The sequence below is a fragment of the Malurus melanocephalus genome, unplaced genomic scaffold, assembly GCF_030028575.1.
Source record: "Malurus melanocephalus ecotype Western Australia unplaced genomic scaffold, MMel_1.1 scaffold_20, whole genome shotgun sequence".
Taxonomy (NCBI): domain Eukaryota; kingdom Metazoa; phylum Chordata; class Aves; order Passeriformes; family Maluridae; genus Malurus; species Malurus melanocephalus.
The window spans coordinates 1401496-1427219 of NW_026623252.1; the positions used below are offsets into that span (position 1 = coordinate 1401496).

A 25724-nucleotide genomic window follows, 5' to 3' on the forward strand; every position below is an offset into this window, starting at 1 on the left:
TAGTGTAGCACCGATGGAATTGACTGTTGACTTGAAAAACCTTAAACAAGKCTTGCTGTGAAGGATCCTAAATGTGAGCATCTCCTTTTGAATAGTTTACTAAATGTAATGAAAGGCCCAAAYTCTTCATGCACATTCTGTCAAAAATATGTAACCACCTTTGGATTCATGTTATAGTGCAAATATGCTTTCTTGCAGTTTTGCTCCTTTCTTCTTAAAACAAGAGAAAGAAATAGTTGTATAATAAACTGTGTAGTGGGAAAGAAATGTTACAAAAAAGCTTAAAGAGGCTTCTGAGGATTTACAGCCATGGGTGTTTATGRGAACTGAACTAATTTTCATTTCCCRGCAGTCCTCCTTACAGAGATCATCTGGAGGTAGGTATCTATAAAGATGAAATAGTGCAAGATGTCAGTGAGGTGGGGAGCAGGGACCATCAGCACTGCAGGAAGCTGTAGCTGCTGGCCATGCCTGAAATACTGACTGGCTYAGCTGCAGTGGATGGGCCACCTGGCAGCACAAAGACAGTGGYGCTCTGTCTCTGCAGGTTTGCTCTAGGAAGGTTAAGCCTATGGATTGAAGTAATCCTTGCAATATTAAAAGCCTCTGTCTTGCAGTGTTTGTGCGGGAAGGGCCTGTCAGACATCACAGAAACTTGCTGGGATGTCTCTGATTCAGTCTCTCTCACCCTCCAATGCATCCCCTATAGTTTTGCAGTTGTCTCTGACTGTTAGTTTGTCAGGCTCATCAGCACCTTTTGCTTTTGGTAAAATGCTCCGCATAGCAGAAATTGGCCTTGGATCTGAGCCCCTTGGCTGCTTAGTGGAATTAAGTCTTTCGCCAATCCGTGTCATTCAAAATTCACTGCAGTCCTTCTGCTCTGTCTACCCCAGCTGACACTGGTTCTCYGGTCCTTTTGCCCTGTATCTGTCACTGATTCTCTCTGTCTGTGCAGGAAGTCTGTATCTCTGAAGTGAAATGGGCACTGCTTTCTTGGCCCTCAGCTCTCTGTGGCAGCTTGTCTCTGTCACATTTCCGACACAATGTGCCCCTGCCTTTCCCAGAGCTGTSCTGTTTTGTCCCCAGGTCTGAAGCACGTGTTTGCATGGCACAGAGGCGTAGCTTATCACTGCTGGGCAGAAGCATCTGTCCCAGGCTCTGCTTATGCTGTGCTTGATGGAGAGAATGGGTGAATTGCTAAATGAAAGCATGGAAGGAAACCCCATGACCTCTGCACCTGTTCCAGGTTACAGGGCTCCATGGGACGAGAGCCAGCCTTTGAATCAGCATGTCTGGAGCTGGGCTGGGCATACTTATCTGTTTAAATAGGCTTGATGGCTATTGTGTGGCTGCCATCTGTCCTCTTTCACACAGGATAACTTTGTTTTATTATCATCTTTAACCATATCTTATTAGGTCTCTAAACTGCTGGTCARTGTGCATTCATTGTTGAATAAAGAGGCTGCCACTTTTCTTAACAGAAAATAAGCTTACTACGATAGTGGTAAATGAGCCTTTCCCCCTGTTTTGGCATGAATGCCTTTCTGCACCAGAAATGTGATTAATAGCAGGGGTCCAACTGCAGCATTTATCATCCTGAGTAATCTCAGCACTTTAAGAGGGTGCTTTGCTTCAAATGGAAGACAGTAGCCATCTAAACAATAGCTGGAGCATTAAGCATTGAAAGCCAAAATACATTATTTTTTTTATATTAGGAGGGGGGGAAAAAAAAAAGCAGAGTTTCAAGGAGAACAAATGTTGGGTGTGGAGGATGCTTCGGGGAACTCTGTAAAGAATTTGTTAGCAAGAGTTTAAGAGGTTTGAAGGAGTTTTCAAGTGAGCTAACAGTAATGAAAATGTAATGGCAAATGTGTAAGACACTGTAGGCCCTGTTGTGCCAGTTCATATCCCAGTCAGTCTGCTTACCTGCTGTCAGCTGGTAGCACTGATTCATACGCTGATGGTTGGTTCCACTGTCTGTGTGGTGGTGTGGAGCAGACTGAAGGTCTTGGTTTCTCTGGACCAACTCCAGATCCAGTTACGTGCAGCARCTGCAGGAGATCTGCAGCACTGCATGTGCGTGGGAATAGGAGTCACTTTGCAATTCATGTTTTATTGATCTGTTCTTTCCAAGTGTTCTCAATGTCACCAATGAAGACTTTTTGAAAGGCTGCAAGCATTGAAGTGCCCAGGTGACATTCTTYCCTTGGACAACCTGTCATGAGAGTTTTAACACCTACAGAAAGCAGAAATTTTCTGGAAGATTTCTGAAGRTGTTTGTTGTCCTCAGACAGAGATTAAGCATGGGCAAGTTCAGGGTTCCCTTGTTGCTGTTGGGGGTGTCCTCCTACTGTTGTGTTCCTGAGGAATGCAGGTAGCTCTGTGGTTGTGCAKAGACAATTGAATTGTCCTTGGGTGCTTAATGCTGTCACCTGCCAGTGTACATTTGTGAATTGAAAACTGAATGGAGTCTTAGCTCCAAAATCCTGCGCAGGTTTCTGTCCTGACAGGGCAACAGAGAGGGTCAAGTCCTCCAGGGTGTGAAATGCAGCAACACTCTCAGGAACTTCTTTCCTGCACCAGAGGTGAAAGTTGGGAGGTGGCTGGTACATGAGTGAGCTAGTACATAGCTGAGTTTTAAGGTCTTTGCAGAAATGTACTTTGGTCTCTTTTTGCCCCTTTCTAGTCTTTGTCTCATGGACATCTGTTGAGCTTTTACAAAAGGTTTGAGGTGCCCCAGTAGGCACTGTATAAACCCATTCTGATATATCCCAAAGGGGTTGTTGTTATGGAGTGCTGTGCCTGGGCTGTTGAGTCAGTGTTGCTGGTASTTGGCAATATTAGCAAGGGAATGACCAAGAGAGTATTTCCTTATGGGTGTTTGTGGTCACAGCTGCACTCTGTCAAATGTCCCTTGCTGCTTGGAGGGGAAGCATCTATCTGCACAACTTAAACCAGGAGCAATTGTCTTGAAAAAAATACCTAATCAAGCAAAAAGAAAGGTGGCAGAGGAGGAAGGGGAAGAGAAAGATCCTATTCTGTTTTAAATTCCTGTTGAGACTGCCCACCTGTCGAGCTGGGCTTCAGTATTGTTCTGTTGCAGTGAGTAATGATTTGCACAAAATGAACCTTCATTCCTCCTGCCCTAACCACCCTGAGCACTATTTGCATTTAGGATAGGAGAAGGAAGGACTGTGGGGTTGCTGCATTCTCACTTAAGCAAAACTAAGGAGCAATTGCAAGATGATTGGGCCACTGTAAAAGAAAAGGTGAGTAACTGTTGATGGTTAGGCACACTGAATGAAACAGGCTGAGAGTTGGGAAACTGGTGTGGGGACACTGAGACACAACTCAACTGCACCTGTGAAAATATCACTTCACTGGCTGTGATTTTTAAGTTCAAAGAAATGGAACAATTGCTACCTTGAAAGGGTAAAAATAGATTGGAGGAAATAAACACCTTCAGGTTAAAGCCTCATTTTCCACCCTCCAGCACATTGTACTGTATATGTGAAATGTATGGGTTGGGAAGACAACTGTTCCCAGGGCCTGCAGCATGTTTGTGTCAGTACTGCTATGGGGGCCTGCTGCCGTATCTCCTTGGTGACTGCAGAAATGGGTGCATGTTTGCTGACTACTGCTTGRGTTGTCTTGCCTGTAGGGTTTTCCCTACTGTTTCAGGTTTTTTGTCCTTTTAGGCTCCCGTTATGCAATTGGTGATCCTCGCTTACTTGGTATCAGTTGCAGTTTCTGGCCAGGGGGAGAGGAGGAGGTTTGGAGATGAAGAAGCAATGCATAAAATTTAAGTAGCTCACGTGATGGGGCAGCTCTTCAGTGCTCTAGATGCTGTTAGACAAAATTGCTTGCATGAAGGCAGGTTTCTCTTCCACTAATTGCTCTGTAATTTGGAATGAGTCATTTAATTCCTGCTCTCACACCTGACTACATTCCTTTTTCTTACCTAGAAAACATGGCAAGYGCCTGTCTGGAGTCTATGAGGTAAATACCTAAAGTATAGCAATTGTATGGTTATCTAAAGCCTGTACATATCGTATATTCACTTTAAACTGGGGTGACCATGGCAGTCACTTATCAGGAGTGGACCTAGGTCATGCAAAAGGATTCACAAGTTGAAGGCATTGCTGTTAGAATGTGCTGTGGATGGGGTACGTGCAGAGAGCTAAATGACAGTGCTTTAGTTTTTGCAGCAAACAAATTCCTGTGGTCTGTAGCATGGCAGGACACTAGCCTAGTGTTTGCTTGTATAAGCAGAAATGGCAAATTAATTTATTGTGATGTTTCAAACACCAGAAATCAACATTTTAACTGCTTAAAAATCATCATATGCAAAACTTGCTGATAAGGCAAAAGGTTCACTGTACAGTGTACATATGTAACATATGTTATATGAAACTCCACTGGGCACCTGAGTCCTGTTTGATTATGCCAAGACAGACCTATTGGAAGATCTGGGTTTAGTTGTTTCCTGGCCTAATAAAGACCCAATTGATACTGAAGGCCAGMATAAGAGGAATGCTCCTGGAATTGGGTAGTGATCTCCTATTACTTTTCTCTGCGCTCTGTTGGAAAACTGAGATRTAACAACAGATCTTAGCACTTTACTACGTAATTTCACCTACCCCTTTCTTGAATCATCTAATCTTGCTGTGAACTTGTGTGTGTGTTTGTGTGSAGTCAGCTCCAAAAGGCTTGTCTGCATGCAAAATCTGTACCATTTGACCCATAGGTGTATTAAGGGGCTATAGATAGTTAAACAAGTGTGCACTTCCTTTGTTATATGCCTAAGAAATACTGAAGGTTTCTTCATTTTGGGACCACATCCCTCCTCAGYCTATCTGGCTCTTAGGTCTGTAGAGATTTGGATGTTATGTGACACCTATGTGGTATCGTATCACTTGGATACAATGGTCTGTGTGGTTTCAGATTTGACATGTGAGTTCCCTTTTGGGAGAGAAGTTGCTCCGTGGCAGAGGGGTAGGGACTGGAGGTAATGTTCAAATGTTCACAGTGGCAAATACTCTGCTACAGCTGCCTCTGCATGACATCATCCAGGATGGAAGCAGATTGCTTTCTCCACAGACATATCCCACATTGCCACTGTGTCTTTTCAGCTGGTAGCTGTCATTGCACTGTGCACCACAGCTGGAAAATCAGTTTGGGATGGACTCTCGAAACCACCTCTCTGTTCCTAAACACTCCTGATGTAACAGAATGATTTTCTGAGCACCCATTCCTTAAGGGCGGGGGAACACAGGATTGTATAAAACAGATTCTCCCCCTCTTCTCTCTGTGTTACTTGTGAGAAATGTGTGATACTGTCAAGAGAACACACTGAAACTCAGRTGAGAACTTCCATCAGCTTCGGTGGGTTTTGGATTGGCCTCCTAAGGAGCTGCTTTGATCAATAAAGAGAATGCACTGGGCAGATTTATGTACTGATATGAGAAGGCTGCTTTTGCTGATGAGGGACTTTTCTGCTGAGGTTTACAGGTGAAGACAATCGCTCTTAGGGTTCCCTCCCACTGCTAAAAGGAGAGGCAGGATGTCTGCAGAGTGYGAGGCAGCTCTCCTGGCAGCTGGAGAGGAAGGCATGTCAGATGCCAGCTGAGACAACATGCAGAGTGACTTGTGCAAAGTGGAGCTTGTATGGCATGACCTACTTGACCTAGAACAGCACTTCACCTCAACTGCAGTTAGTCTTGTTCAGGGAGAAGATGGAGTAAACATGCATTTTTTAACAGGTGACAGGTGAGATAAAGATGAGGAAAGTTAATTGGAATTGTCACCRCTGAATCTTTTGCCAGAGGCTGGCATTATGCTGAAAAGTGACATTAATAATGTTGGCATGGTGGTACAATCTATTGTTTAATATTAACAACTAAAATTTGACTTCTAATTATTCACTCAAATTGAGGTGGGAGAGCTTTGGCTTGCTTTAGTATCTGAATTGCCGTTTATTCTGAAATGCTCATGTCTGGCACAGATAGTACTGTAATACAACCCTTACATCTGCAAAGCTCTCAACATTATGCTGGGGATGTCTGTTTCTTGRTTGATCATCTTGGAGTGGAGTAAATAGTATAATGATCCATACTTTATTAACCAGATAAGGTGTAGTTAAGGTGTAGTTGGGTGTGAATGCAGAGGTGTTTGAGTTTATACTCTACACACAAATTAAGGTGTTTTAATTCACATATTTACATGATTATAACGTATACAAAGTAATTGTGATGGACCTAGCTGAATGTTAAAAGGTAAGAACGGTAGGCAAAAATATCAAAAAGGCCCTTTAAAATAAATTGTTACTTACGAGTGGTTTAATAGCAATAMATGGCTGTGTGGGCTCAACCTTAAATTTACACTGAAATGCTTTAATTTCTCCATTGAAACAAATTTGTGTGGTTTTATTGACTGGTTGCAAATAGTACATTAAAGCATATGCTGTCAAAATGCTATAGGCTTTGGGGATGCTGTTTAGCTTCCTTGTGTGTGTTTCAGTATTTTGGAACATGTTAGAAATGATTATTTGCCATTTAGGCACCTTTTCAGCTGTTAGGGGAAGACTGAAAATTTGGCGCAATCTTTGAGGTCATGGCATTTGTAGGGCAGGTCACAGTGAGTATCTCCCCTCTCACTCCCTTGTGAACTCCTTTAGCTGTTGACAGTTGGGGGTGGTTTCCTGTTAAACTGCCAGTGTMACTTTTGGAGATGATCTTCTGTGAGCTGGTACTTTTAATGATCCATAGGAAAAGTAATGTTATGGAAGCAACTTCTGCTAGGGAGGCATGTCTTGTTCTAAGAGGTGAGGCAGTAGTTGCCCTTTGAAGGCTGTTACCATTTGTTTGTGCATGTGCTTATTTTCCTACTGCACTAGGAAATAAGCATTTTGTGCCCTGGTGGCTCTTAGTTTATCACCATTGGAAGCCAGAACGCATGCCAGCCCTTGTCATGCAAGATTTTGCCTCTTGTGCAGTRTAGTTCAATTTTTATTTGATAAAAATCTCTTTTGCAAGTTGTTTTTTTTTTTTCTGCAGCTGGTAAGATTAGGGAGAATTGTTTGTTTGTTTATTTAACTAGTTACCAATTTTTTCTTAGGAATAACAATATTGGAACAAGTAATTCCCAACATGCAGTTTATCCAAAAGAATAGGTCCCCTCTTCCAACCCCTCAAGGCATTTGAGCACCCATTAGTCTCTTGGTATTAAAACAGTCTTGTAGAGTAGCATTAGTGAGCCTGCTTCTTCGTAGGCTGTTAACAACTGAAAATAGSTGAAGCAAATTTATTACAAGTGGACATATAAATACAGTAAATTGTTTTGCAGTAATATTTTCTTGCTTTAAACAGTTACTTTCATAGCAAGAATATGATCAGTCATTTTTTTTGTTATTTCTCTGTTTCACTTTCCTTGAGGTTTTGGCTAATTGGTTAAATCCTCTTGATCTTTTCAAGCTGTTAATGGTGCAGCGATGAGTAAAGKATACCATCTCCTATATCCATTTGAATTGAAAATACCCTGGCTAACTTTACAGAGGAAGYCATTGAAATGCTAGAATATGGCAAAATTTCATCCACTAATTAATGATATGTAGGGGGTTGTTTTCACCCAACTGTGCAGTTGCCAAGTAGAGATTGTGTGACAGCGGGAGGATATAGCCTAATTGAGGCAAATTGATTATTTATTTTGTGACACGGAGCACATATACTGGGTTACAGGGGATTAATTCTGTCTTCTGTTTCCCAGACTTAATGACCCCACTGTCACACAGGTTCAGGATGAGCTGTGGCCGTACTTACTTCTGGTGGAGCCTGTTACTGGGACACCATATGTATCTACAGAATTCTGACACACGTTTTAGGTRATGTTATATTGATGGCAGCTTCTCCTATCAAATGCCTTTTTTTATCCCCTGAGTGAAGTTGTAGTAGTTTTGCCTTAGTAAGTCAGACTACACTTAATAGTTGGTAGGAGGCCTTTGAACTTCTCTGTCTCAACCTTGATTCCTGTYTCCCACTATTCCCATCATTAAATTGGGATGTGGCGCAATTTGCAGCACATGCCTATGGGCTCTTTGGCCAAAAGAAGGAATACTGTGGATTCCCTCAAGCAATTTTGGGTTAATGCCCCCATGACTGGGGTCTTGCAATGGCATAAAAGACCATGACAGTCAATAAGGAGAGCAAAATGCGGCTTTAAAAAAACATGCTCAGCCATGGGCAATTTATTTTGAAAATTCTTTTAATTGGTTTGTAAGGGTGAGCTACTTTGCATGGCATATGTTTTCTGGGAAATGTTCCAGCTCAGTGTTAAGAGGGTACAAGAAAATTGGTGCTAAACATGTAGATGCCAGGGGCTTGAAGGACAGAAACCTTAATAAAGGCTGATACTCTCTGATTTACCTCAAAGAGGCTCAATTCARGTGCCTCTCAGTTTCCAGGAGTACTGATAGTTCTGTTGCCATAAACAGAAGTATTGTACTGGTGGTCAAATTTTGAGTTCCACCTAAACTAGTTTGTGCTTTGAGGCCACGCTCTCATCTGATAGAGTCTGGAATTGTGCCGTTTAGGTCACTGTGGTTGTTCTGAGCCGAGCCAGGTCTGGTAACAATATACCTCTCCAGGAAGAGATACAACACTGGCCAGGTGAGCATAGAGAAGAGCAAGTGATAAGTTTAGTTGTATTAATAGGGTACAGTTGTATTCTTCTGATACCCAGTGATGTCATCACTTTATGATAGGAAATCGTCCATTCTTTGGAAGATCAAACCCAGTCTTGCTGCCATAGTTTTAGAGCATCTTCCCCAAAACACAGCTAGAACGGAGGAGACCATCTCCCAAAAGAGGAAGTATGTGCATGGGGTCTATGTCACCCGACATTCTCCCTCCTTACCCAGTTGTGTCCTCATCCAGCAGGAGAGAGGAAACATTCCGTGCCATGGCCTGTCCAGTGATGCAGTAGGTGTGCTGTGATTTTGGTGGAGAAGCTGCTGTTCAGCAAAATGCCCTAGTGTGTGCCCAGGAGGAAAGGCAGAATAAGGAATGGCTGTCCATTTGTAATAGATAACTGAACAATGTTTTCATTCCTTCCACACCTCTAGTTTGGCTGTTGCCTCCTTTAGTCTCCTGTCAGTGTTTTCTGATCAATACAGAGCTGGAGAGTGTCTTCAGCATCTGAAAGGAGAAGAGGAAGAAGAGGCCAGATAAAGTTCCCTGCTTACTTCATTGCTCATTTCCTGTTTTCATGTATTTCCCCAATTCCTTCAAAACCCAGAGAAATCTATTTCTTAATGCCTTAGAATAAGAAGCAGCAAAGCAGTGGGATTTCTTAGTTTGCATACAAAATACCATGCCTTCTAATCATCTCAGAGCAGCAGACATGAAAGCKCCTTCCAGAGAGATGTCACAAAGGTCACACATTTTCCTTTGAATAATGAGCAGTGCTTTTAAAGGAGCTTAAGATAAACTTCAGGCCTATGGCCCATATGATCTGTTTACTGCACATAAAGACAGTAAAGACTCCTTAGCTAAGCAGGAGCAGTGATTGTCACTAGAGCTYGGATTGAAACTCCAAAAATCTTGCATGTGCTTTCCTGGTGTACCATAGAACCTGTGCATGTTTTCAGGCAAAGCATTTTATCTTACTTGGCCTCAATTCRTAATCTTTAAAAAATAGGCACAGTAGCACAATACAGCACAGTTCTTAACTATTTTTTWAAATTATTCCACATAAAATCCTCAAAAATCAGAGGTAGGGAACAGACAGTGGCAGAGCAGCTGGGGAATGGGAGTCAGGTTATGGAAGACCAAACACAGATAACTTTCCTGTTGTATAACTTACATCTGAACATATTCTGCACTGATGCTGAAGGACAAGTTGTTTGCTTATTACAGAGTCCGCATCATAAATACAGGTTTCCTTCTCTCTCTCTTCTGTTTGTCTGTATTGGGATATAAACTGTTCAAAGATCAATGCCTTTTCTCAGTATGGGCACTGCCTACTGTTAAAGGGTCCCACTGTCAGCCACAGCCTGCATGTGTTAAGGMTGTACTTGGCATTTGGGTATAAACTAGAAATAAGTAGAATGTGATGCTATAAGGTTGTTGGTGCTTGCTCTGCTGATTAGTGCCATAGAATCACGGAGCTATTTGGATTGGAAGGGACCTTGAAGACCGTGTAGTTCCAACCACCCCTGCCCATGGGCAGGGACACCTTCCACTAGACCTGGTTGTTCCAAATCCCGTCCAACCTGGTCTTGAACACTTCCAGGGATGGGGCATCAACAGTTTCTCTGGACAACTTATTCAAGTGCCTCACCACCCTCCCAGTAAATAGCTAATTCCTAATCCCTAATATCTAATCAAACCTCCTGTCTGTCAGTGTGAAGCCATTCCCCTTTTTCTGTCACTCCATGCTCTTACAGTCTTTCTTGTTGGCTCCCTTCAAGTACTGGAAGGCCACAATTACATCATCCCAGAGCTTTCCCTTTTCCAGGCTGAACAATCCCAGTTCTTTCAGCCTTTCCTCTCAGGAGAGGTGCTCCAGCCCTCTAATTAACTTGGTGTACCTCCTCTTCACTTGCTCCAACATTTTAGAGGTGATTGAACGTGGGATGCAGAACTCAAAGGCAGGGTGCTGAAAATATTAAGTCTTTCAGTTTCTGTGGTTGAAAAGAAAWTTTTTTTTCTCAGACTTCAGGCCCCTTAGTTGCCAGTCCTGAGATACAGAAGACAGCTAGAAACACGTGAGCTGGTTTGGCTCCACAAGCTGCACCACACAGCTGACCCCATAAGCAAGATGTGGCTCAGCTTGAGCTCAGTCTGCACAGGGCTGTGTGAACTGACTCCAGCAGTGGCTCTCCAAAATGTGGATCTCTGTGCTCACAGAATCCACKGTTGTAGTATCTGACAGCCACTGTCTGGCTAATTTGTTGCTGGAATCTAATGGTACCTTTCATGTGCACAGGAGAAGCTGCCTCATTCAGCTCTGYGAGCGTRTGGAGCTTCCTGCCTTGGCACAACRGGCATGGAAGTTTGCTGTTCCYCCTGTCTGAGGAGGTTTTGATGCCTCACACCTTGCTTATGCTTCTCTAGTACAGACATTTGCTCTCAGCAGAGTTCATTGCYTGACAGGTGCTCACCCAGGATCAATCCCTGAACTTTATACCAAGAACTGCAAGTGTTGTCACATCCTCCTGCATGTGATATAAAGGGCACAGCRCAATCCTGGAGTTAAAGTAAAACCTTTACTTCTGGCATCATGTTAAGCAGTGTGATTCATCCTCTTCTTTTAAGGAGATCTATTATGTCTTTATGGAAATATTTTTGAGCTATAGGGTGAGGTTATAAATTGTAATAGCTCAAAATAGAAAGCATAAATTTTGTTAGCAAATGCATCAGTGCAGAAATTGAGATTCTCTTTACTGTGTTTTTGATTGCWTCCACAAGTGGTTTTAAACAGCTTTTTATTGCTTTGTCGTGTTGTCTCCAGATCTTGGAAACCATTTTCAAATGTGTGAAATGAAAGTAGATTTGGAATGTAGAAAAAACAAACGTACTTTCCAGGTGGACAGAAGTGCTGGTCTCTATATACCTGAGTTTTCTTTAAGTCATCCCACTATGTGTGACTCMTCCTTGTGCTGAAGTTCCCCAAGTCCTTTGTTACAGAAGGCTGCAGACCTTGTGGTCCAATGGGTTGGTAATCTTTGATTTTCAGGCAYTTTCTTTAATCRTTATGAAAGTATTTCTATAAYAGAGTGTATARTTTTAAGRAAGCTCTTACGTGCTTCTGAGTTTRCTCCTTCTSCTYTGAAAGWTCCTCAAGTTTTACATGCAAGGTCTAAAAAAGAGGCAGGTTTGCTACGTGAATTAGGGTATAGAATATTTGTCTTAAAAAATGTTTCAACAGGTGTTAGGTATTAATGGCTTTGCTGTAATGCATGAAATCYACGATCTTAAGGTCAAAACTATTTTTAACTCGTTCTGTCTTTGTAAGTGTTGCAATAAGTGTTGTCTTTTGTTGGWGAAAGCATGGCACTGTGAGTAGCTGATGCAGCCTGGTACTTACCTGGTCTTCWTAAGGTGAAATACATCTTTCAGCCTGCAAATCATTTTCTGAGATTGGTCAGCTTAGGGTAAAGCATTGTTATTTTAATGCATTTTGATATTATCAGAACCATGGTGCTGAGCAAGAATAGTAATTTTCTTTACAGGGATTTAATTTCAAGAAGTTAGAAATCTGTCTTTGCCCAGCTTTTCTTGTTGGCTTCCATTTGCTTGGTGTTTCCAGTTGCACCATACAGTTCTTTCGGGGGAGGCATTTTCATGCTTTCTACTGTGTTATCCCATGGTTTCTTATCTCCTTAGCRTTGCCTGCTTGCTTAATCAAAAGCAAATTAAAGTGTGGTAGTGGAACATACTTTTGAACTGCTAATAAATGAAGAGAATTATCAGAGARAGTGTGATAGAAAATAAGGAGGAGAAACTGTAAGAATTTTGGCTGGTAATATAATCTGTGCCTCCTGCAGTGCTGGCTGTTACTGTTCCTGGTGAGTTTGTCTATTTTTGTTCAGCCACGGACACCAGAATTTTCATAGGAAAGGGTATATTACAAATGGGGATTTAAGACTTCCTTAAAACTTCCTCTGGCTCTTATTTCCCTGCTCCATCTTGCACTAGTCTTATGTCACAACRTTATCAGCTGTTAATTAGTCGTGTTTTGGGAGCTGTCGGTATCAAACGGGATCCGAGGCAGGCCTTGCTGAATCCCCATGGTGCAGTGTCCTAGGGTWACTGGGTATTTGTATTCATATCATCTGCTTATGTTAGAGGAAAGATAAACAACCCTTCTGTAACCATACATTAGTTGAGACCKCTCTGGTTTGTTTTGTGATGTTCCTGCCTTCAAGGACAGTGGGAGGGAGAGGTACAAGTCACACACATTCTGGGAGCAGGGAGGAGGAAGCTGCCTGCTCTCTGGGACTGCTCCTTTATTTTTTTCCTTCTTCTTTGGACTTGTTTTTTTTCCGACTTTTTTTGTCATCATCTGAGAATTAGAAGATTACCGTGGCATGATAGGCGAGGGGAAAAAAGGGATCCTCCAGTGAACCACCGGAGAGACTTGGTCCAACCCCTCTGGGGTCCCTCGGGAAGGGAAGCCACTCCCAGGAGGAAAGGAAAGACTTTAAGATCCAACAACTAGTTCCACAGGTTCTTTGTTTTATAATATATAAAATTTTGTTCCCTCTCTTCTTTGTATCTTGTGGGCAATAAATAGTGGGGATTTTTTYCCCTTTTTCTTTTCACTTTCCTCTCTGTGGAARAAGTTTGTTTCTAGGACCTGGGTGTGGAAGGGCGGGGGCTTGCTGGAACTCGGGAGGGTTCATCCCCTATTAAATTAGCTCAAACCACAACATGCAGACACCCACCTGYCATGGATGGCTGCAGACAATGCCTGTGGGAAGGTGCAAGGCCACTCCCTGGAAGTGGTGAAAYCTCCACAGATCAGTGCTCACTGGCCCATCTCAAACTTTCTGCTGGAACCAAGGCCTTTCACATGAACTGAGTGTCACCTGATGCTCAAAGCCTTTGTAATTTGCAAACGTTGCCTTTAGGTTTGCAGCTCTAGAAGCCGAGTGCCCTGCAAGGTTGCTGGTGAGATGGTGGGCAGTAAAGGCAGTGGTGATTCCTGCTTTGTCTGATGTGTGCTACCTGCAGTGAAGCTCAGGCTTCACCCAGAATTGCTCACTTGAGCCTGGTGAAGCAGTGAAGGGTGATGCTTCCTCTGCATCTCCAGGCTCAGCTGAACTGAGCTCTTGGCTGTAGAAGAGGAGGTGGGATTGATTTCTACAGGATTTTTAGGCCCTCAAGCTGCTGCAGGAACCTCCGCACAGCTTCTGGCTTATAACAAAAGTAGTTACAAGTTTGTGTTATTTTTTAAGTATGTGGGGATAAAAAGCACATCCTGAACCCATARTATAGTGGTCTTCCACTTCTGTCAGCTTCTAATTTTTTTAAACTTAGTGAAAGAAGTAGGGTATCTTATTAAAGTAAACAAAACTATCTGAAATGACTGCTCTAAAAGGAAAACACTCCTGTTTTTACTAAAACTCTAAACTTCAGTTAGGACACACAAGTGTGTATTCTTTGTAGGGACTCTAGCCTCAGCTTGGCCTCAGCTTGACCCCAGCTAGCACTATTTCTTAATAACATACATTCTRCTGAATTGGGCTTTTATGAGTTACAACTTAAGCTATTAAATGTAGAACATTTGGTTTCACAGTAACTGCATAACTTTCAAATAAATAGATGTTTTGAATATATACTTTTCTGGGGAAAGYCCTTATAGCAGTCCTTACAACAGGTCAAAGATTTCTGCTGTGCAACGTGCTCCAGACCCTTTATGAATTGCATAAATGGAGGGTGACACACTTGCTGAGTATAATGGTGTAAACTTTATGACTAGAAATTGTTTACACGTCTGTTTTGGAGAGAAGATTTGAGCCTGTCCTTGGCAGCCTCTCAAGGAGCACCCACAGTCTGTTTTGGACCCTCTACCCTTTGAAATTCTCTTTATGGCATCCCTTGTCCCAATTCAAACATTCTATTTACAAATTTGTTCTGCATGTATTAAGATAGCTGTGCCTGAGTACTTATCAGCAGAGCCCACCTGTACTCTACTGCGAATAGACAAGGCTTTCATGTAGCTGGGACAGCAGGASAAGAGGCTTTGCCAGAATTTTCCTCATTTCTTCATTAGATACAAAAGTCAGAGTTTGGGGGTTTTTTTAGGGGGTCTAGGGACTGAGGCTCTTAAGGAGTGGARAGCTATCATACTTCAGTCTATTTGGATAATTTTCTTACTGTCACACCTCTGTAGCTGACATGACTGTGGCAGCTGTGGGTCCATGTCCCATAAGCATCAATCACCTTTAAATGAAATCGGTATTTCTTACCAAATGGTTGATGATAGGCAAATGTCACTTAAGTTTGCTGCTCTTAAGAGTTGAGCAAGGATGAGAGAGAGGACACGTGGACAGTGGAATGAAGGGAAAATACTGAAGGGGGCAARGCTGGATGTGGATGTGCTGGTGCTRACCATCCTGTCRTCTGGGGTGATACGACTACTGGCGAGTCGTGTTTCACAGTGGAAACATGTCTTGTTGGTTGATTCTGGTATCGTATTCTCTCTGACACAGAGCATTGCTTATTTGCATAAGTCAGCAGCAGGTTACTAGTTTTTCCAAAGCAGGATGCATGCTAAGAGGAATTTTTTGGCAGGTGTAGCTGCTTTAGCAGGCGTGGGAAAGACACTCTGCTTTTGTGAACATGACTTTGGTTGAGCAGAAAATCAAGTGATGTTTTATTTCAGATTTAGCTTGGATGTGCTGTGAATGGTGGTGGATATTTCCAGGGATGTTCAAGGTGCAGACCAGGCAGGCAGACCTGGAGGAAATGAGGGTAGGGGATGTCTGGAAAATCCCCAGCAAAGCAAGCAAAAAGCTTCGTTTTTCAACTACTGAAAGRCTTTGCTTTACTTAATTCCCCTTCWCCCTGTGACAGGTAGCTTGTGCATTCCAGATTGCTAATGGAGATAAGCAGTTTAGAGGTGATTTAAGAGATAGCAGGTTTGATGCCTGTGAGAGATTTTGCTCAGAAATTGTTTTGTGCATAGGAAGTGCATGTATTACAGGAATTTATGTGAAATGGGCTTCTCAGMATGATCGTGAGCAAAGCAATGTAGTTCATTCGAAAACAGTGCCGGTAAAGCTTCCAGAATGTGCTAGGGTCTAGGGTCAGTACTAGACCCCACACCACGGGCTAGAACGCTTGGCTAGAACGCTCTAAACTGGGGAGAAGGAAGAAGCAGAAATCCAAAGTATGGTACTAAAATTTGCTTTAAAATGTGGGTAACACTAGATAACCTGTACTGTGTCCCCTGTCACATTTGCTCCCTGGTGGAGGTTTTCAGGCACTGTTTTTATGCCATTTGTATTTATCTTGGGTGTCTCTGTACATATGAAACAACACTGGAGCCATGCCTTTGAGGATGTGTTCTGTGTCCCTTCCTTACTTAATCTGGTGCTTTGGGCACCTTCTAATCTCAAAGACATCCATATCAGTCTAAAACTGCATCTTAAGCTCAGTTTCCAGGGTACTGCACAATTTGCACAGCTTGCTCTCCACTCTTCCAAGTTAACTTCAGTGCACTTAAAATTAGAGTTAACATAGAGCTAGCTAATTACAGAAACCCATGATCTAGCCATAGGGTATTGGAGCAGCCCTGCATCCTGAATCGTTGTTATTCTCTGCCATCATTTTAACTGGCACACTGGGAAAAGGCTGCTACTTGGTTACTACAGGATTATAGAGTTATACACAGTTTTTACATCATGGCCTGCTGGGAATGTATGTTCAACTTTATCATTAGATGCAGAAGCTGAGAGACCTTGGTTTTAACTCTGTCTCAGACAGTAACTTGCTTTGTTACCCACAGAAAGTCTTTCAGTCTACAAGCCTGTCAAAGGGGATTTTTACTTTTTTGTCAGAATCATCTGAAGTTTTATTGGCACCCTTAAATTGTATAATATCAACTGATGATAGGAAAAGTGAACTCATCAAGCCCAGAAAAGTGATATATCTTATTGTCTCTTATTTCGTATTTCCATCACACCTCTAATATAACAAGTCGACTCTTGGATATAGGATGGACTGAGGAAATTTTCTGTCTGCCTAATACATCACAGGAAAATCTTCAGGATAAACAGAACTGGTGTGTCAGAAAAGAATCCTCAAGTGAGAGGATGGACCCAAACCAGTACAGCAGTTTTTGCTTTCTAACCCCGTCTCATATGCTCATATGTCCTTAATTTCTTAGTGACAGAAGTCGTACCCTCCTGCCCCATCAGTAATGTGAAAAGCTCCTGGGTTGTTCTTTTTTTTTACATGCACCCCACGCATGGGCTAGACCTGTGTTACAGTCCTGCTGTAGGAAAAGGAAACCCACCTTTAACTTTGGGCAAGAGAGCCTGGAAACCCAAGCAGTAATGAGCTTACCATGGAGCAGCAAATAGAAGCTTTCCCTCTGCAGTGAGTGTCCTCCAGCTCTGGGAGGGTGGGGCTCAGGAGCAGCAGCTGGGAAAATACCCTCACTGCTGCTGAGTTCAGTCATGTCCCTGGAGTGGGGCAGCGTAGAGCTGAGGCCAGGCTGTGGTGTGTGCTCATGCCAGGCTCGTCCAGATGCAGCATCTTTAAATCCATGCTTAGCAAAGCTGAAGTGGATCTGCCTAGCTGTCAGTGTCATTGTGATGCTTCATCCTGACACTTCATCCCAGCTTCCTCAGGCCCTGTTCTTCCCTCCTCCCCTYCCTCCCTTTTTCCTCCTTCTGAATTACAGTGATGACTGAGGGAAAGACTCTTACACTTGTTGGTTTGCAGCACCTTGGCTGTCAGGGCGTTTGTAAGAAGATGAAAGGCAATGGCTGATTTTCTCTGTTGATGGTGTCTGTTACATTGAAAGCCCTTTGCAATCTTGGCACATCCTGGCTTTATTCACTGCAAGAGAGTTTTTATTCACTGCCTGGGAGCAGTCTGATTTCAACACACAGTCTTGGATTTGCATTCATGAGCTTACTCAAGGCTAGGGCTTGTTTTAGAAAAGCTATTAGTCCAAAGAGATTAAAGGCAGACTTTCATAACATGCATATTGTACAATATCTGTATTCTGAAGTAGGTTACTTTTTTTTGCTGTACACTAAAAAAAAAAAAAAAAAAAGGTAATAACTTCCTGAAACTTCTTATTAGTATTTTTCAGTATTTTGGCTCTGAGAGGTGAGAGAATGTAATGTCCCAAATGAAGAAGTCTCCAGCTTTTGATGGGTGCTCTTGTTTGCAGTGCTGGACCAAAGTATGGAAACATATCAAACATATCTTCTGTGTGTGTGATATTGAGATGAGGATGGCATATCCCTGCTAGGTGGAAGATTTCTCAGTCCCAGATGCTAAATATTTTTCTCTTGGGTATCAACTTCTAGGGTTGGTGGTTTGTTTCACTAAATTACCATTAGAYAGTCCCAATCTCCAGTGGGCTTTTCCTCTCCAGCATGTGAAGATACAGCTTGTGCCCATAAAACCATTTCATGGGTGTCTGAAATAGCTGGGGCCTCATWAAGCAAATGCAAAGAATGTGATACATTGCTATGCCAGCATCTTCATTAGCAGTAACACCCTTCAGTGGAGAGAGCTGGCCTGATCTGCAGTTGAAGTGAGTGACAAGAGAAACTAAGTGAGTCTTTCTGCTTTGCTGACAAACTGAAGAAAAAGATAGGCCAGCAATTCATCTTGCAAGTCTCATAAGCTATCACAAGAATTTATAGGAGCTCATTATACAATAAATTATGGATATAAAATAGCAGGTGGTACATCTTTCAAGCAGTATGTATTAAGATTCATCTTGACAAGGCCAGGAAAACAGCCCCCAGACCTACCTTCAATGAGTAACTACAGGGGAAGTGAATTGTGGTTAAGGGAAGCAGACTATTAATGACAGGTCTATGCCAGTAAATACAACAAAATGCCTCAAATGCCTCAGTGGTAATTGTCATCAGAACGACTTTCTTCCCTGCTAGTTACAAAATCWGATAAACTATTAGAGACACCATTTGTAAAACCCAGACAGCATATACTKCCATCAAATGTAGCAATTGTCTCTGTCTCTGAGGTTCCTGAAACAAACCCCCTTAGGGTCCCAGCTGGGCTGCTGAATACAAGCTGTGAAAATATTGACATAYTCATTTTATCCTTTGCTTTCCTTGTCCTTCTCAGTTTCCATTCTTTAATCCTTACTTAGTGGCAGCCACTAATCTAGTCAAATTGCTTCTGCGTCAAGAGGATCAGGAAACTGTTTCCTCTCAAGCCAAGTGTGCTGACACTGCTAACCTTGATTTCCATAAATGATTTAACAATATCTTCTGTCTGCTGTGTAATTCAGGCTCCAGATACTCAAGATTCTTGGGTTCTGAGACAGCTTTTCATCCTCCCCATCTCCTCACAGTTAGAACCAAGACAGACTTTGTCTCCTCTACCTTCTTGTGAGCCACTCAGACTAGCAGTAGCAGCCCCAAGATCCTTTTCCCCATGAACAGACTTTTCTCAATTTGCAGGGTTTAAAAAATTTCTTTTAACCTGTTGAAAGATTTAATGTAGATGTTTTAGTGAAAAGTAGACAAGCAATGGSAATTAAGAAGTGTTGGGAGAAATCCAGTCATTTTGACACAGACACAGCATTATAGTTTTTGGAATAAATAAACTTATGATGGCACTACCAGCATTTCTTGTTTTTGCAGCATTAAAATATTTTTTAAATCTGTTTCATCAAAAGGGAACATGTGCAAACAGTGTTGCTAAGCCAGGCTTTCAGAGGCAGATGTATTCTAGGAGTGAGAGAAGTTATGTGCTGTCCAAACCCAAMTCAAACTGGTGGTGAAAATCTCGGTATAGGTTTTTTCTCAGTCATTGTGGCTCTAGGGTCTTGATTCTCAAGTTGAGGCCACATCTACTGCAGTCCTTTCTGAATTTCAGGGCCATATCTGCAGCTGCTAACTTCTGTTGATGGTAATTTAAATCACCACAACCTGGCCTCTGGTTTGCCTCCTTTAGCTCTAATAATTTAAAGACATTTGCTCTCTGCATCAAGCCTAGCTCAAGTTCAGATATATTTGGCCTTCATTCCCTAGCACTTTGGAAACTGAATAATAATAAATGTGTAGTGAATTTTGCCATGCAGATAACTGGAATATATTTTTGGCATCTCTTTGAAATATGCCTATTATTTTAAGCCACTGCTGCCAAGGGGAAAGCATGGGGTATGTGGAAAGTGGGAAGGAGGAGAAGAGTGTAAAGGAAGAGCTGTGGGGAAAGTTTTGGTGCCAATGGATTGGTCCATTTGCATTATTGTTGGGCAAAGCACTAAMTGCTGAAAATAAATTTTTGGCAATTTAGGCTTCTATCATAGCTTGCATATTCCTCTTGAGTTGTATATATAGCAAAAGACAAGCTCTCAGACTCTGGAGGGTTTGTAACCTTAAATGTGCTGTTTCTGCAGGCAGCTGGTGAAGCTCATAGATCTCTGCAAGGCAGAGCCAGGACCTCGGGTGGGTGGGCTAACTCCTCAGGGGTTAACTGCACAGCTCCTTTTGTAGGACAACAAGTGGAACAGCTCAGGAAAAAAATGCACTTAGTCCTTACAATTTTCATTGTGGATGACTGCAGAACAGGTGCGTTATTGGATAGGTCATAGAGAAGTCTTTTAACACACCCAAATTCTTGAATGAGAGAGGAAAGCAGTTCCTGGAAAAGACAGATATATTTTTAAAAAAATTAATAAAATGTATAAATTTATCAAACCTGTTGGTTTTGAGAGTTTTATAAGAGGAGAAGCAGGAGTTAAGTGTACATTACTTAAGAATGGTTACAAATACTTTGCATTAAGGAGAACCTCAGTCCTCTGTTGTGCATGTATATGCGTATGCATGTTGGGTTTTTTCTATCAGTTCTTGTAGGTAGAAGTCAAAGTGTTTATCAAAAAGAATGAAAGGCAATCCTAATGAATACAGCTGAGGAAGCAGTATGCATTTGGTACATGCTTGATCCACAGGCAAAGGGCAGAGCAAGAATGAAAAGGTTTCCTTGACTCTTTGATGCTAGGTCACAGTGCATCCAGCCTAGAGCTGTCCAGCCCTTTGTTAATCTGCATCAACAGAGAATCTGTCTAATGTACTTCCATGAAAGGAAATGTGTGCTGAATGCACTTACCAGGCTGTATCAGTGGACAAGACTTCAAGTTTTCTTCTGTGATAAGCTTGCATGTCCTGACATAGGTTTCTGTATCCAAGATTGAAGGTATTAATCACATATTCCCATTTTGGAGTGAAAAAACGAGCTTGTTTGTTTTGTGCCCTGTCCCTTGTGAAAGGTGTCACTTAGAGCAGACAAGGTSCCATCCCCTGCTGTCCTGGCTCTGGGACATCAAAAAGCGAGCACATCCCTTCATCAGAGSACAGAGCTTTTCTAAAGACACTTCCAGTTTCAACTAATTCCTTATTGAGACAGGTTCTTCGGAATTTCTGTCTCAAGCAAGAGGGTTTGGGAGCAATACAAACAAAAAGAAACTTCCTGACACCTTCTGAACAGTGATTATTAGAAGATGCTTAGAGGAAGTGGAAAACCCCATTCAYATATGTGGTGCCACATATACTGACCAGGCACTTAAATGTTAAATTCTTGCTTTTTGTTTAACTGGCTTGAATGTGGAGCTGTGGGCATCTCTATGTGGGTGTGTGTCTCTTCTGTTCTCTAGCAGAAGAACCTTTGAATCATCTCCTTTTCTTGCCTGTCAGTGGTGGAAATGCTGATTACAGCCTGTCTCCAGCAAATTTGTGGGGCAGCAAAATGCTGCCCACCTCTGGCATCTGTATTTTGATTGYCTGGTATTTTTTGTATTCTGCTGGGAGCTAAAATCACACTTATTGCAGTGGACCTTTAGCAGAGAGGTGAYAGAGGTTTCACTTTCAGAGGTGATAGAGGTTTCACTTTCAGACTGCTGTGATGCGTGTTGAATAGTGGTAGAATAGATAACAAAAGTGCAAAGCACTTTTTTTGGTAAAAATGCCATCTGACAATCTGGCATACATGTAGGATGTGTCTCCATSCTTCTGTTGACGTCCGTGTTGAATGCCTCTGTCTCCTGTGCTTGCCTYTCCCAAGAGGGGTGTTCCACCTCCTCTGGTTCTGACTTTGTGGCCTCATGTTGCAGTGGTGATGTATCAGAGGGCTGTTGGGACATGCTGAACCCACGGCTGTCAAGAACACTGATCTTTCTGCTGAGCCAGAGAAAATTTAATGAGCTTATTTTAGCATTTCTCATTGTCCGGTGGGTTGGTTGAGTTGATGCTGGCTGGAGCCTCATTTCCACACAGCTCATTTACTGTAACTAATCATTGCTGATGAGTGGTGCACTCTGCTGACAGCCTCTGCAGTAAGGTGGAACAGTCACTTTTCATTTATTTGCTGTCAAAACCATCTGAAACCTTCTCCCTTCAGGGCAGCAAAATCTTTCAGTTCTTGCTGGATGTTAACTGGGCAAACTGGTGGAAAGCTATAGTAAGCACAACCCCATGCCAGTGACATGGTACAGGCAAGGTGACAAATTCAGTGTCAAAGGATGAGAGTCCAGGAAACAGGAAAACCTGAACTGCTCTCTAGCTTAAGGTTTGTCACCTCTGTGAGTATGCATGATGATTCTCTCTAATTGCATACTTGCATCTTGCTTTCTGTCATTATCTTAATACCACCCTTCTTTTTAATTTGGTTTAGTTACGTGTTTCTTACTACTCTAGTTCCTGGGTATGCCTGCCCTGCTCTTGCTGAAGCTTTAAAACAATGAACTCCCAAACAAAAGCATTAACTTGAGTCAGATATCAATAGAGGGAATTAATTTCTGAACAACTAAAGTCAGAAAAGTTACAAGTGTCTTGTCCATAAGAAGCTGAAGCCTTAAATGTAAGTGATAGTTCTAGCTGGCCCCATACTTGGGGAATATTCAAGGACATGTGGTAAAGAGACCCCTTTTGCCCTGGTTGGAACCCCTCGGGTGACTGTTTTCTGCTTGGACCTGCAATGTTTTCCCCAGTGCACTCTGGTCAAAGACTCAGGAAGGCTGTATGGTGGGGCATGTAGAGGCTGTTTCAGCAACCTAACGAYGTTTAGTGCCCAGGCATTTCTCTCTGATTAAAGTGGGTCACAAAAAAAGGGCAATGACATCTGTGGTAACTTTTGCTGCTTCTCCCAGGTAAACTTAAGACCCTCTGCTACAACTTAGKCAATAAAAGCAGTTTTAAGAAGAGTTTATAGTAGTTCCCTGCCTTAGTATCTTCAGCTGTTTTGCAGTGTCATGCTGAGAGGTCAGTGAGGGGCTCTTGCTCTTCTTCCATTACTTTCTGTGCATCTTAGCAACCACTTTCCTCGTTCCTGCTCGGGATTGCCCTGCAGTAGAGACTCTGCATATAGCAGCTCTGACAARTCTCCCAGTGGAGGGAGTCTGGTGGGAATTGTGCTGTGCTCCATTTGCCTTCCCTGATGCACAGGTTTTTGGAGCCAGTGCCAGCTTTTTTTAGAGCCGGCCTAGGGATTAAGCAGCTCTTTGGTGGTCCCAAAGCAGGCTGGACATAACAAGGGATCTGAATTAATGAGTCAAAGTGAGCCTTGGGAAATAAAGCTGAGAGAAAAAGGCTCAGACAGAAGTGTACACATAACATCCAAGACATTTTATAGTCCTTACAGTATTGAGTTTATGCTAAATTCTCTGCATAGAGACTAAACAGTTTGCATATTTTTCTGTTTCTTTATAGGAACAGAGAGTCCCCCTTGTTTTAACAACCAGACGCAGCATCCTGTATCATCTGCCTACCCAGGTATGAATTTTTAACATGTTAGCATATTTTAACAAGGAGTCTGCTTCAACAGACTAAGAAGGCTTCAGAAGACTTCTCTAACTCCTGGAATACTTAATTTTTCTGGGACCACTTCCTGTTTTTGCAATACTCTAATTTTTAAAAATCAGGAGTACTTTAAGTAGGGTTTTGTTTTTTTTTTTTAAAGCCTCCTGCATCTGGTGGGAGCCATTGTATCTATTGTCAAAGCAGCTGTATTGCTTTTGTCTTAGCAAGAACCTGCTTACAGCCCTGGGTGGAAAGAGCAGAAGATGATACAAAGGGTGATGATACAAAGGSAGAGCATCTGAGAAAGGTGACAGTGCTCCTGCACACTGCTCTGGTTTGTCATGTCCTGCCACTGCACTGAGTTGTAYCACAGAAAAGATGAGAATGATTTGGCAGAGTAATCACAAGCACAATGCTTCCAGATCTCCAGAATTGAAAATTATTGGGTTGGATCAAATAAATGCACTTTTTCTTCTCTTTGGGAAAGAGAAAACTTTCAGAAGACTGCTGCCCCAGAAGAATAAAAATAAGTGTTAGAACCTATGCTGCCTCTGCCATGTAGATGAGTAGATACTTGTTTTGTCAGTATTTCTGTAAGCACATATATTMATTTCAGTTTGATTTTCAAGTGAACATAGTAGCTGTTCTCACAASTAGGAGTCTAAAGAATATTGAACTTCAGCAAACGCAAACAGAGTTTGATTGGAAAACTACATCTGAGGTGTAAGTAATAAATGCAGTGTGAGCAGGGTGGCAAAGTGCTTAAACTTCTGCTGGTGTGACTTAACTTGGGCAAGGGAGGGTGAAATASTACAGTTATCTTGGGGAGAAGTGGTGTGTTTGGTCTGGTCTTGCAACACAAGTAAAACAAGAGGGTTTCTGAGCACAGATGCCTGTGCATGACATGCTCTTGTAAGGTATAACAGGATGCTGGTCCCCTTCGCTGATTCTCTTCTCAGCCCAGCAAGCTAGAGGAGGTTCAAATTCTACATCCTTCGAAGAGTAGCCTGAACATACACACCAGCATGAAAGTTTTATTCAGCTGGTAAAAATATCTACTCTGCCATGTCACTAATAAAAAGGATTGTGGCAGTTTAGGACACATTCCTTCTGTGAGATCATACTTAACAGTGAGGAAAATCAATCTCCCTGATACTCCCTGAGTAGCCTGTGCAGTGCTTTTAAGGCTGCCAGGATGCTTAACAATGAAAAAATGGAAGGATCAAGCAGAGGTTTGAAGGAAGGCAAGCTGATAATACAGGATGAAAAAAGGTAATAGTGTATGGTCTGGGATTTGTGTGGACATGCACATGTGCACTCGTGTGTGTATGTATTGGGTACAAGGCTTGTTTTGGACTTGAGCTATTATAAACCCATAAATCTAACAATCTATCTTTCCCAACCAGCCCCTAGTTTATTTCTGCATGTAGTCTCTCCTGGACTTGTGAATTTGAATGAAATTGAAACTCAGAATCAAATTTGGCTCTCTGCTGTAGTCTGTAAAAAGCAGACACACAACTACAAGGCAGTTGGCTTTCCATATTTTTCTCTCTGACAAACCAGGTCTGACATGGGCTGTGAAGGCACATAYATAAAGTCTGTATGTGCCAGCCTCTCTTGTCCCTGAGACATACAGTGTGCCTGAGGGTTAAGGTGCCYCTTGTTGTTTCACAGAATTTCAGTGCTGCTCCTCCTGGAAAGCATGGCACAGGCAGCCAAACATTTTGGGAAGGAGCTCCTTGCCTTCTGGGCTGCAAACTGTGGAAGGGCAGGAGCCACCACAGCCCCCATCAGTCTCCCATTTGCTCCTGGAGGCAGCCAGCACGTCCGGCGCCCTGCAGGCTCATGCCAGCCTCTGCCAGGCAGGAGGGGCACCATAAGCAGTGATTCTGCATGCTTCAGGAATTTTCCCATGACCTCAGAATACCCTTGCAGCCGTGCAAGTACCAAATGAAGGATTAAATTAGCCTGTAAGATTTAAAGTAACAGGCAGCTTTATTGCCGTTGCCATTTCACTGTTAATATTCCACGAGTGATAAAGTTCCACTCAGTTGTCTGCTGTGCAAAGCTTAAATTGTTTCCTCAGATCCTACCCTTAACTGACACACCTAAGATACTGCTTTTGAAATAAAGAGTATATCCATGGAGTGCCCTGTAGTCTCTTGATGCTACTGTTAAAAAAGTTGACAAGTCTGAAATGAAAAGAGAGAGA

General features: G+C 42.4%; 1 protein-coding gene across 20 annotated transcripts in view; it reads left to right on the forward strand.

The window, feature by feature from the left end:
- MAP2 (microtubule associated protein 2) overlaps nucleotides 1–25724 on the forward strand; it is a 215016-nt gene that overhangs the window by 95202 nt on the left and 94090 nt on the right. For 18 of the 20 annotated variants that reach the window (XM_057389853.1, XM_057389847.1, XM_057389849.1 and 15 more), the window contains one exon: nucleotides 23423–23485. The exons of the other annotated variants lie outside the window; for them this stretch is intronic. The gene's annotated coding sequence lies outside the window, so the exon portion shown is untranslated. The remainder of the gene's footprint in view (nucleotides 1–23422; nucleotides 23486–25724) is intronic. 20 annotated transcript variants of the gene reach the window in all.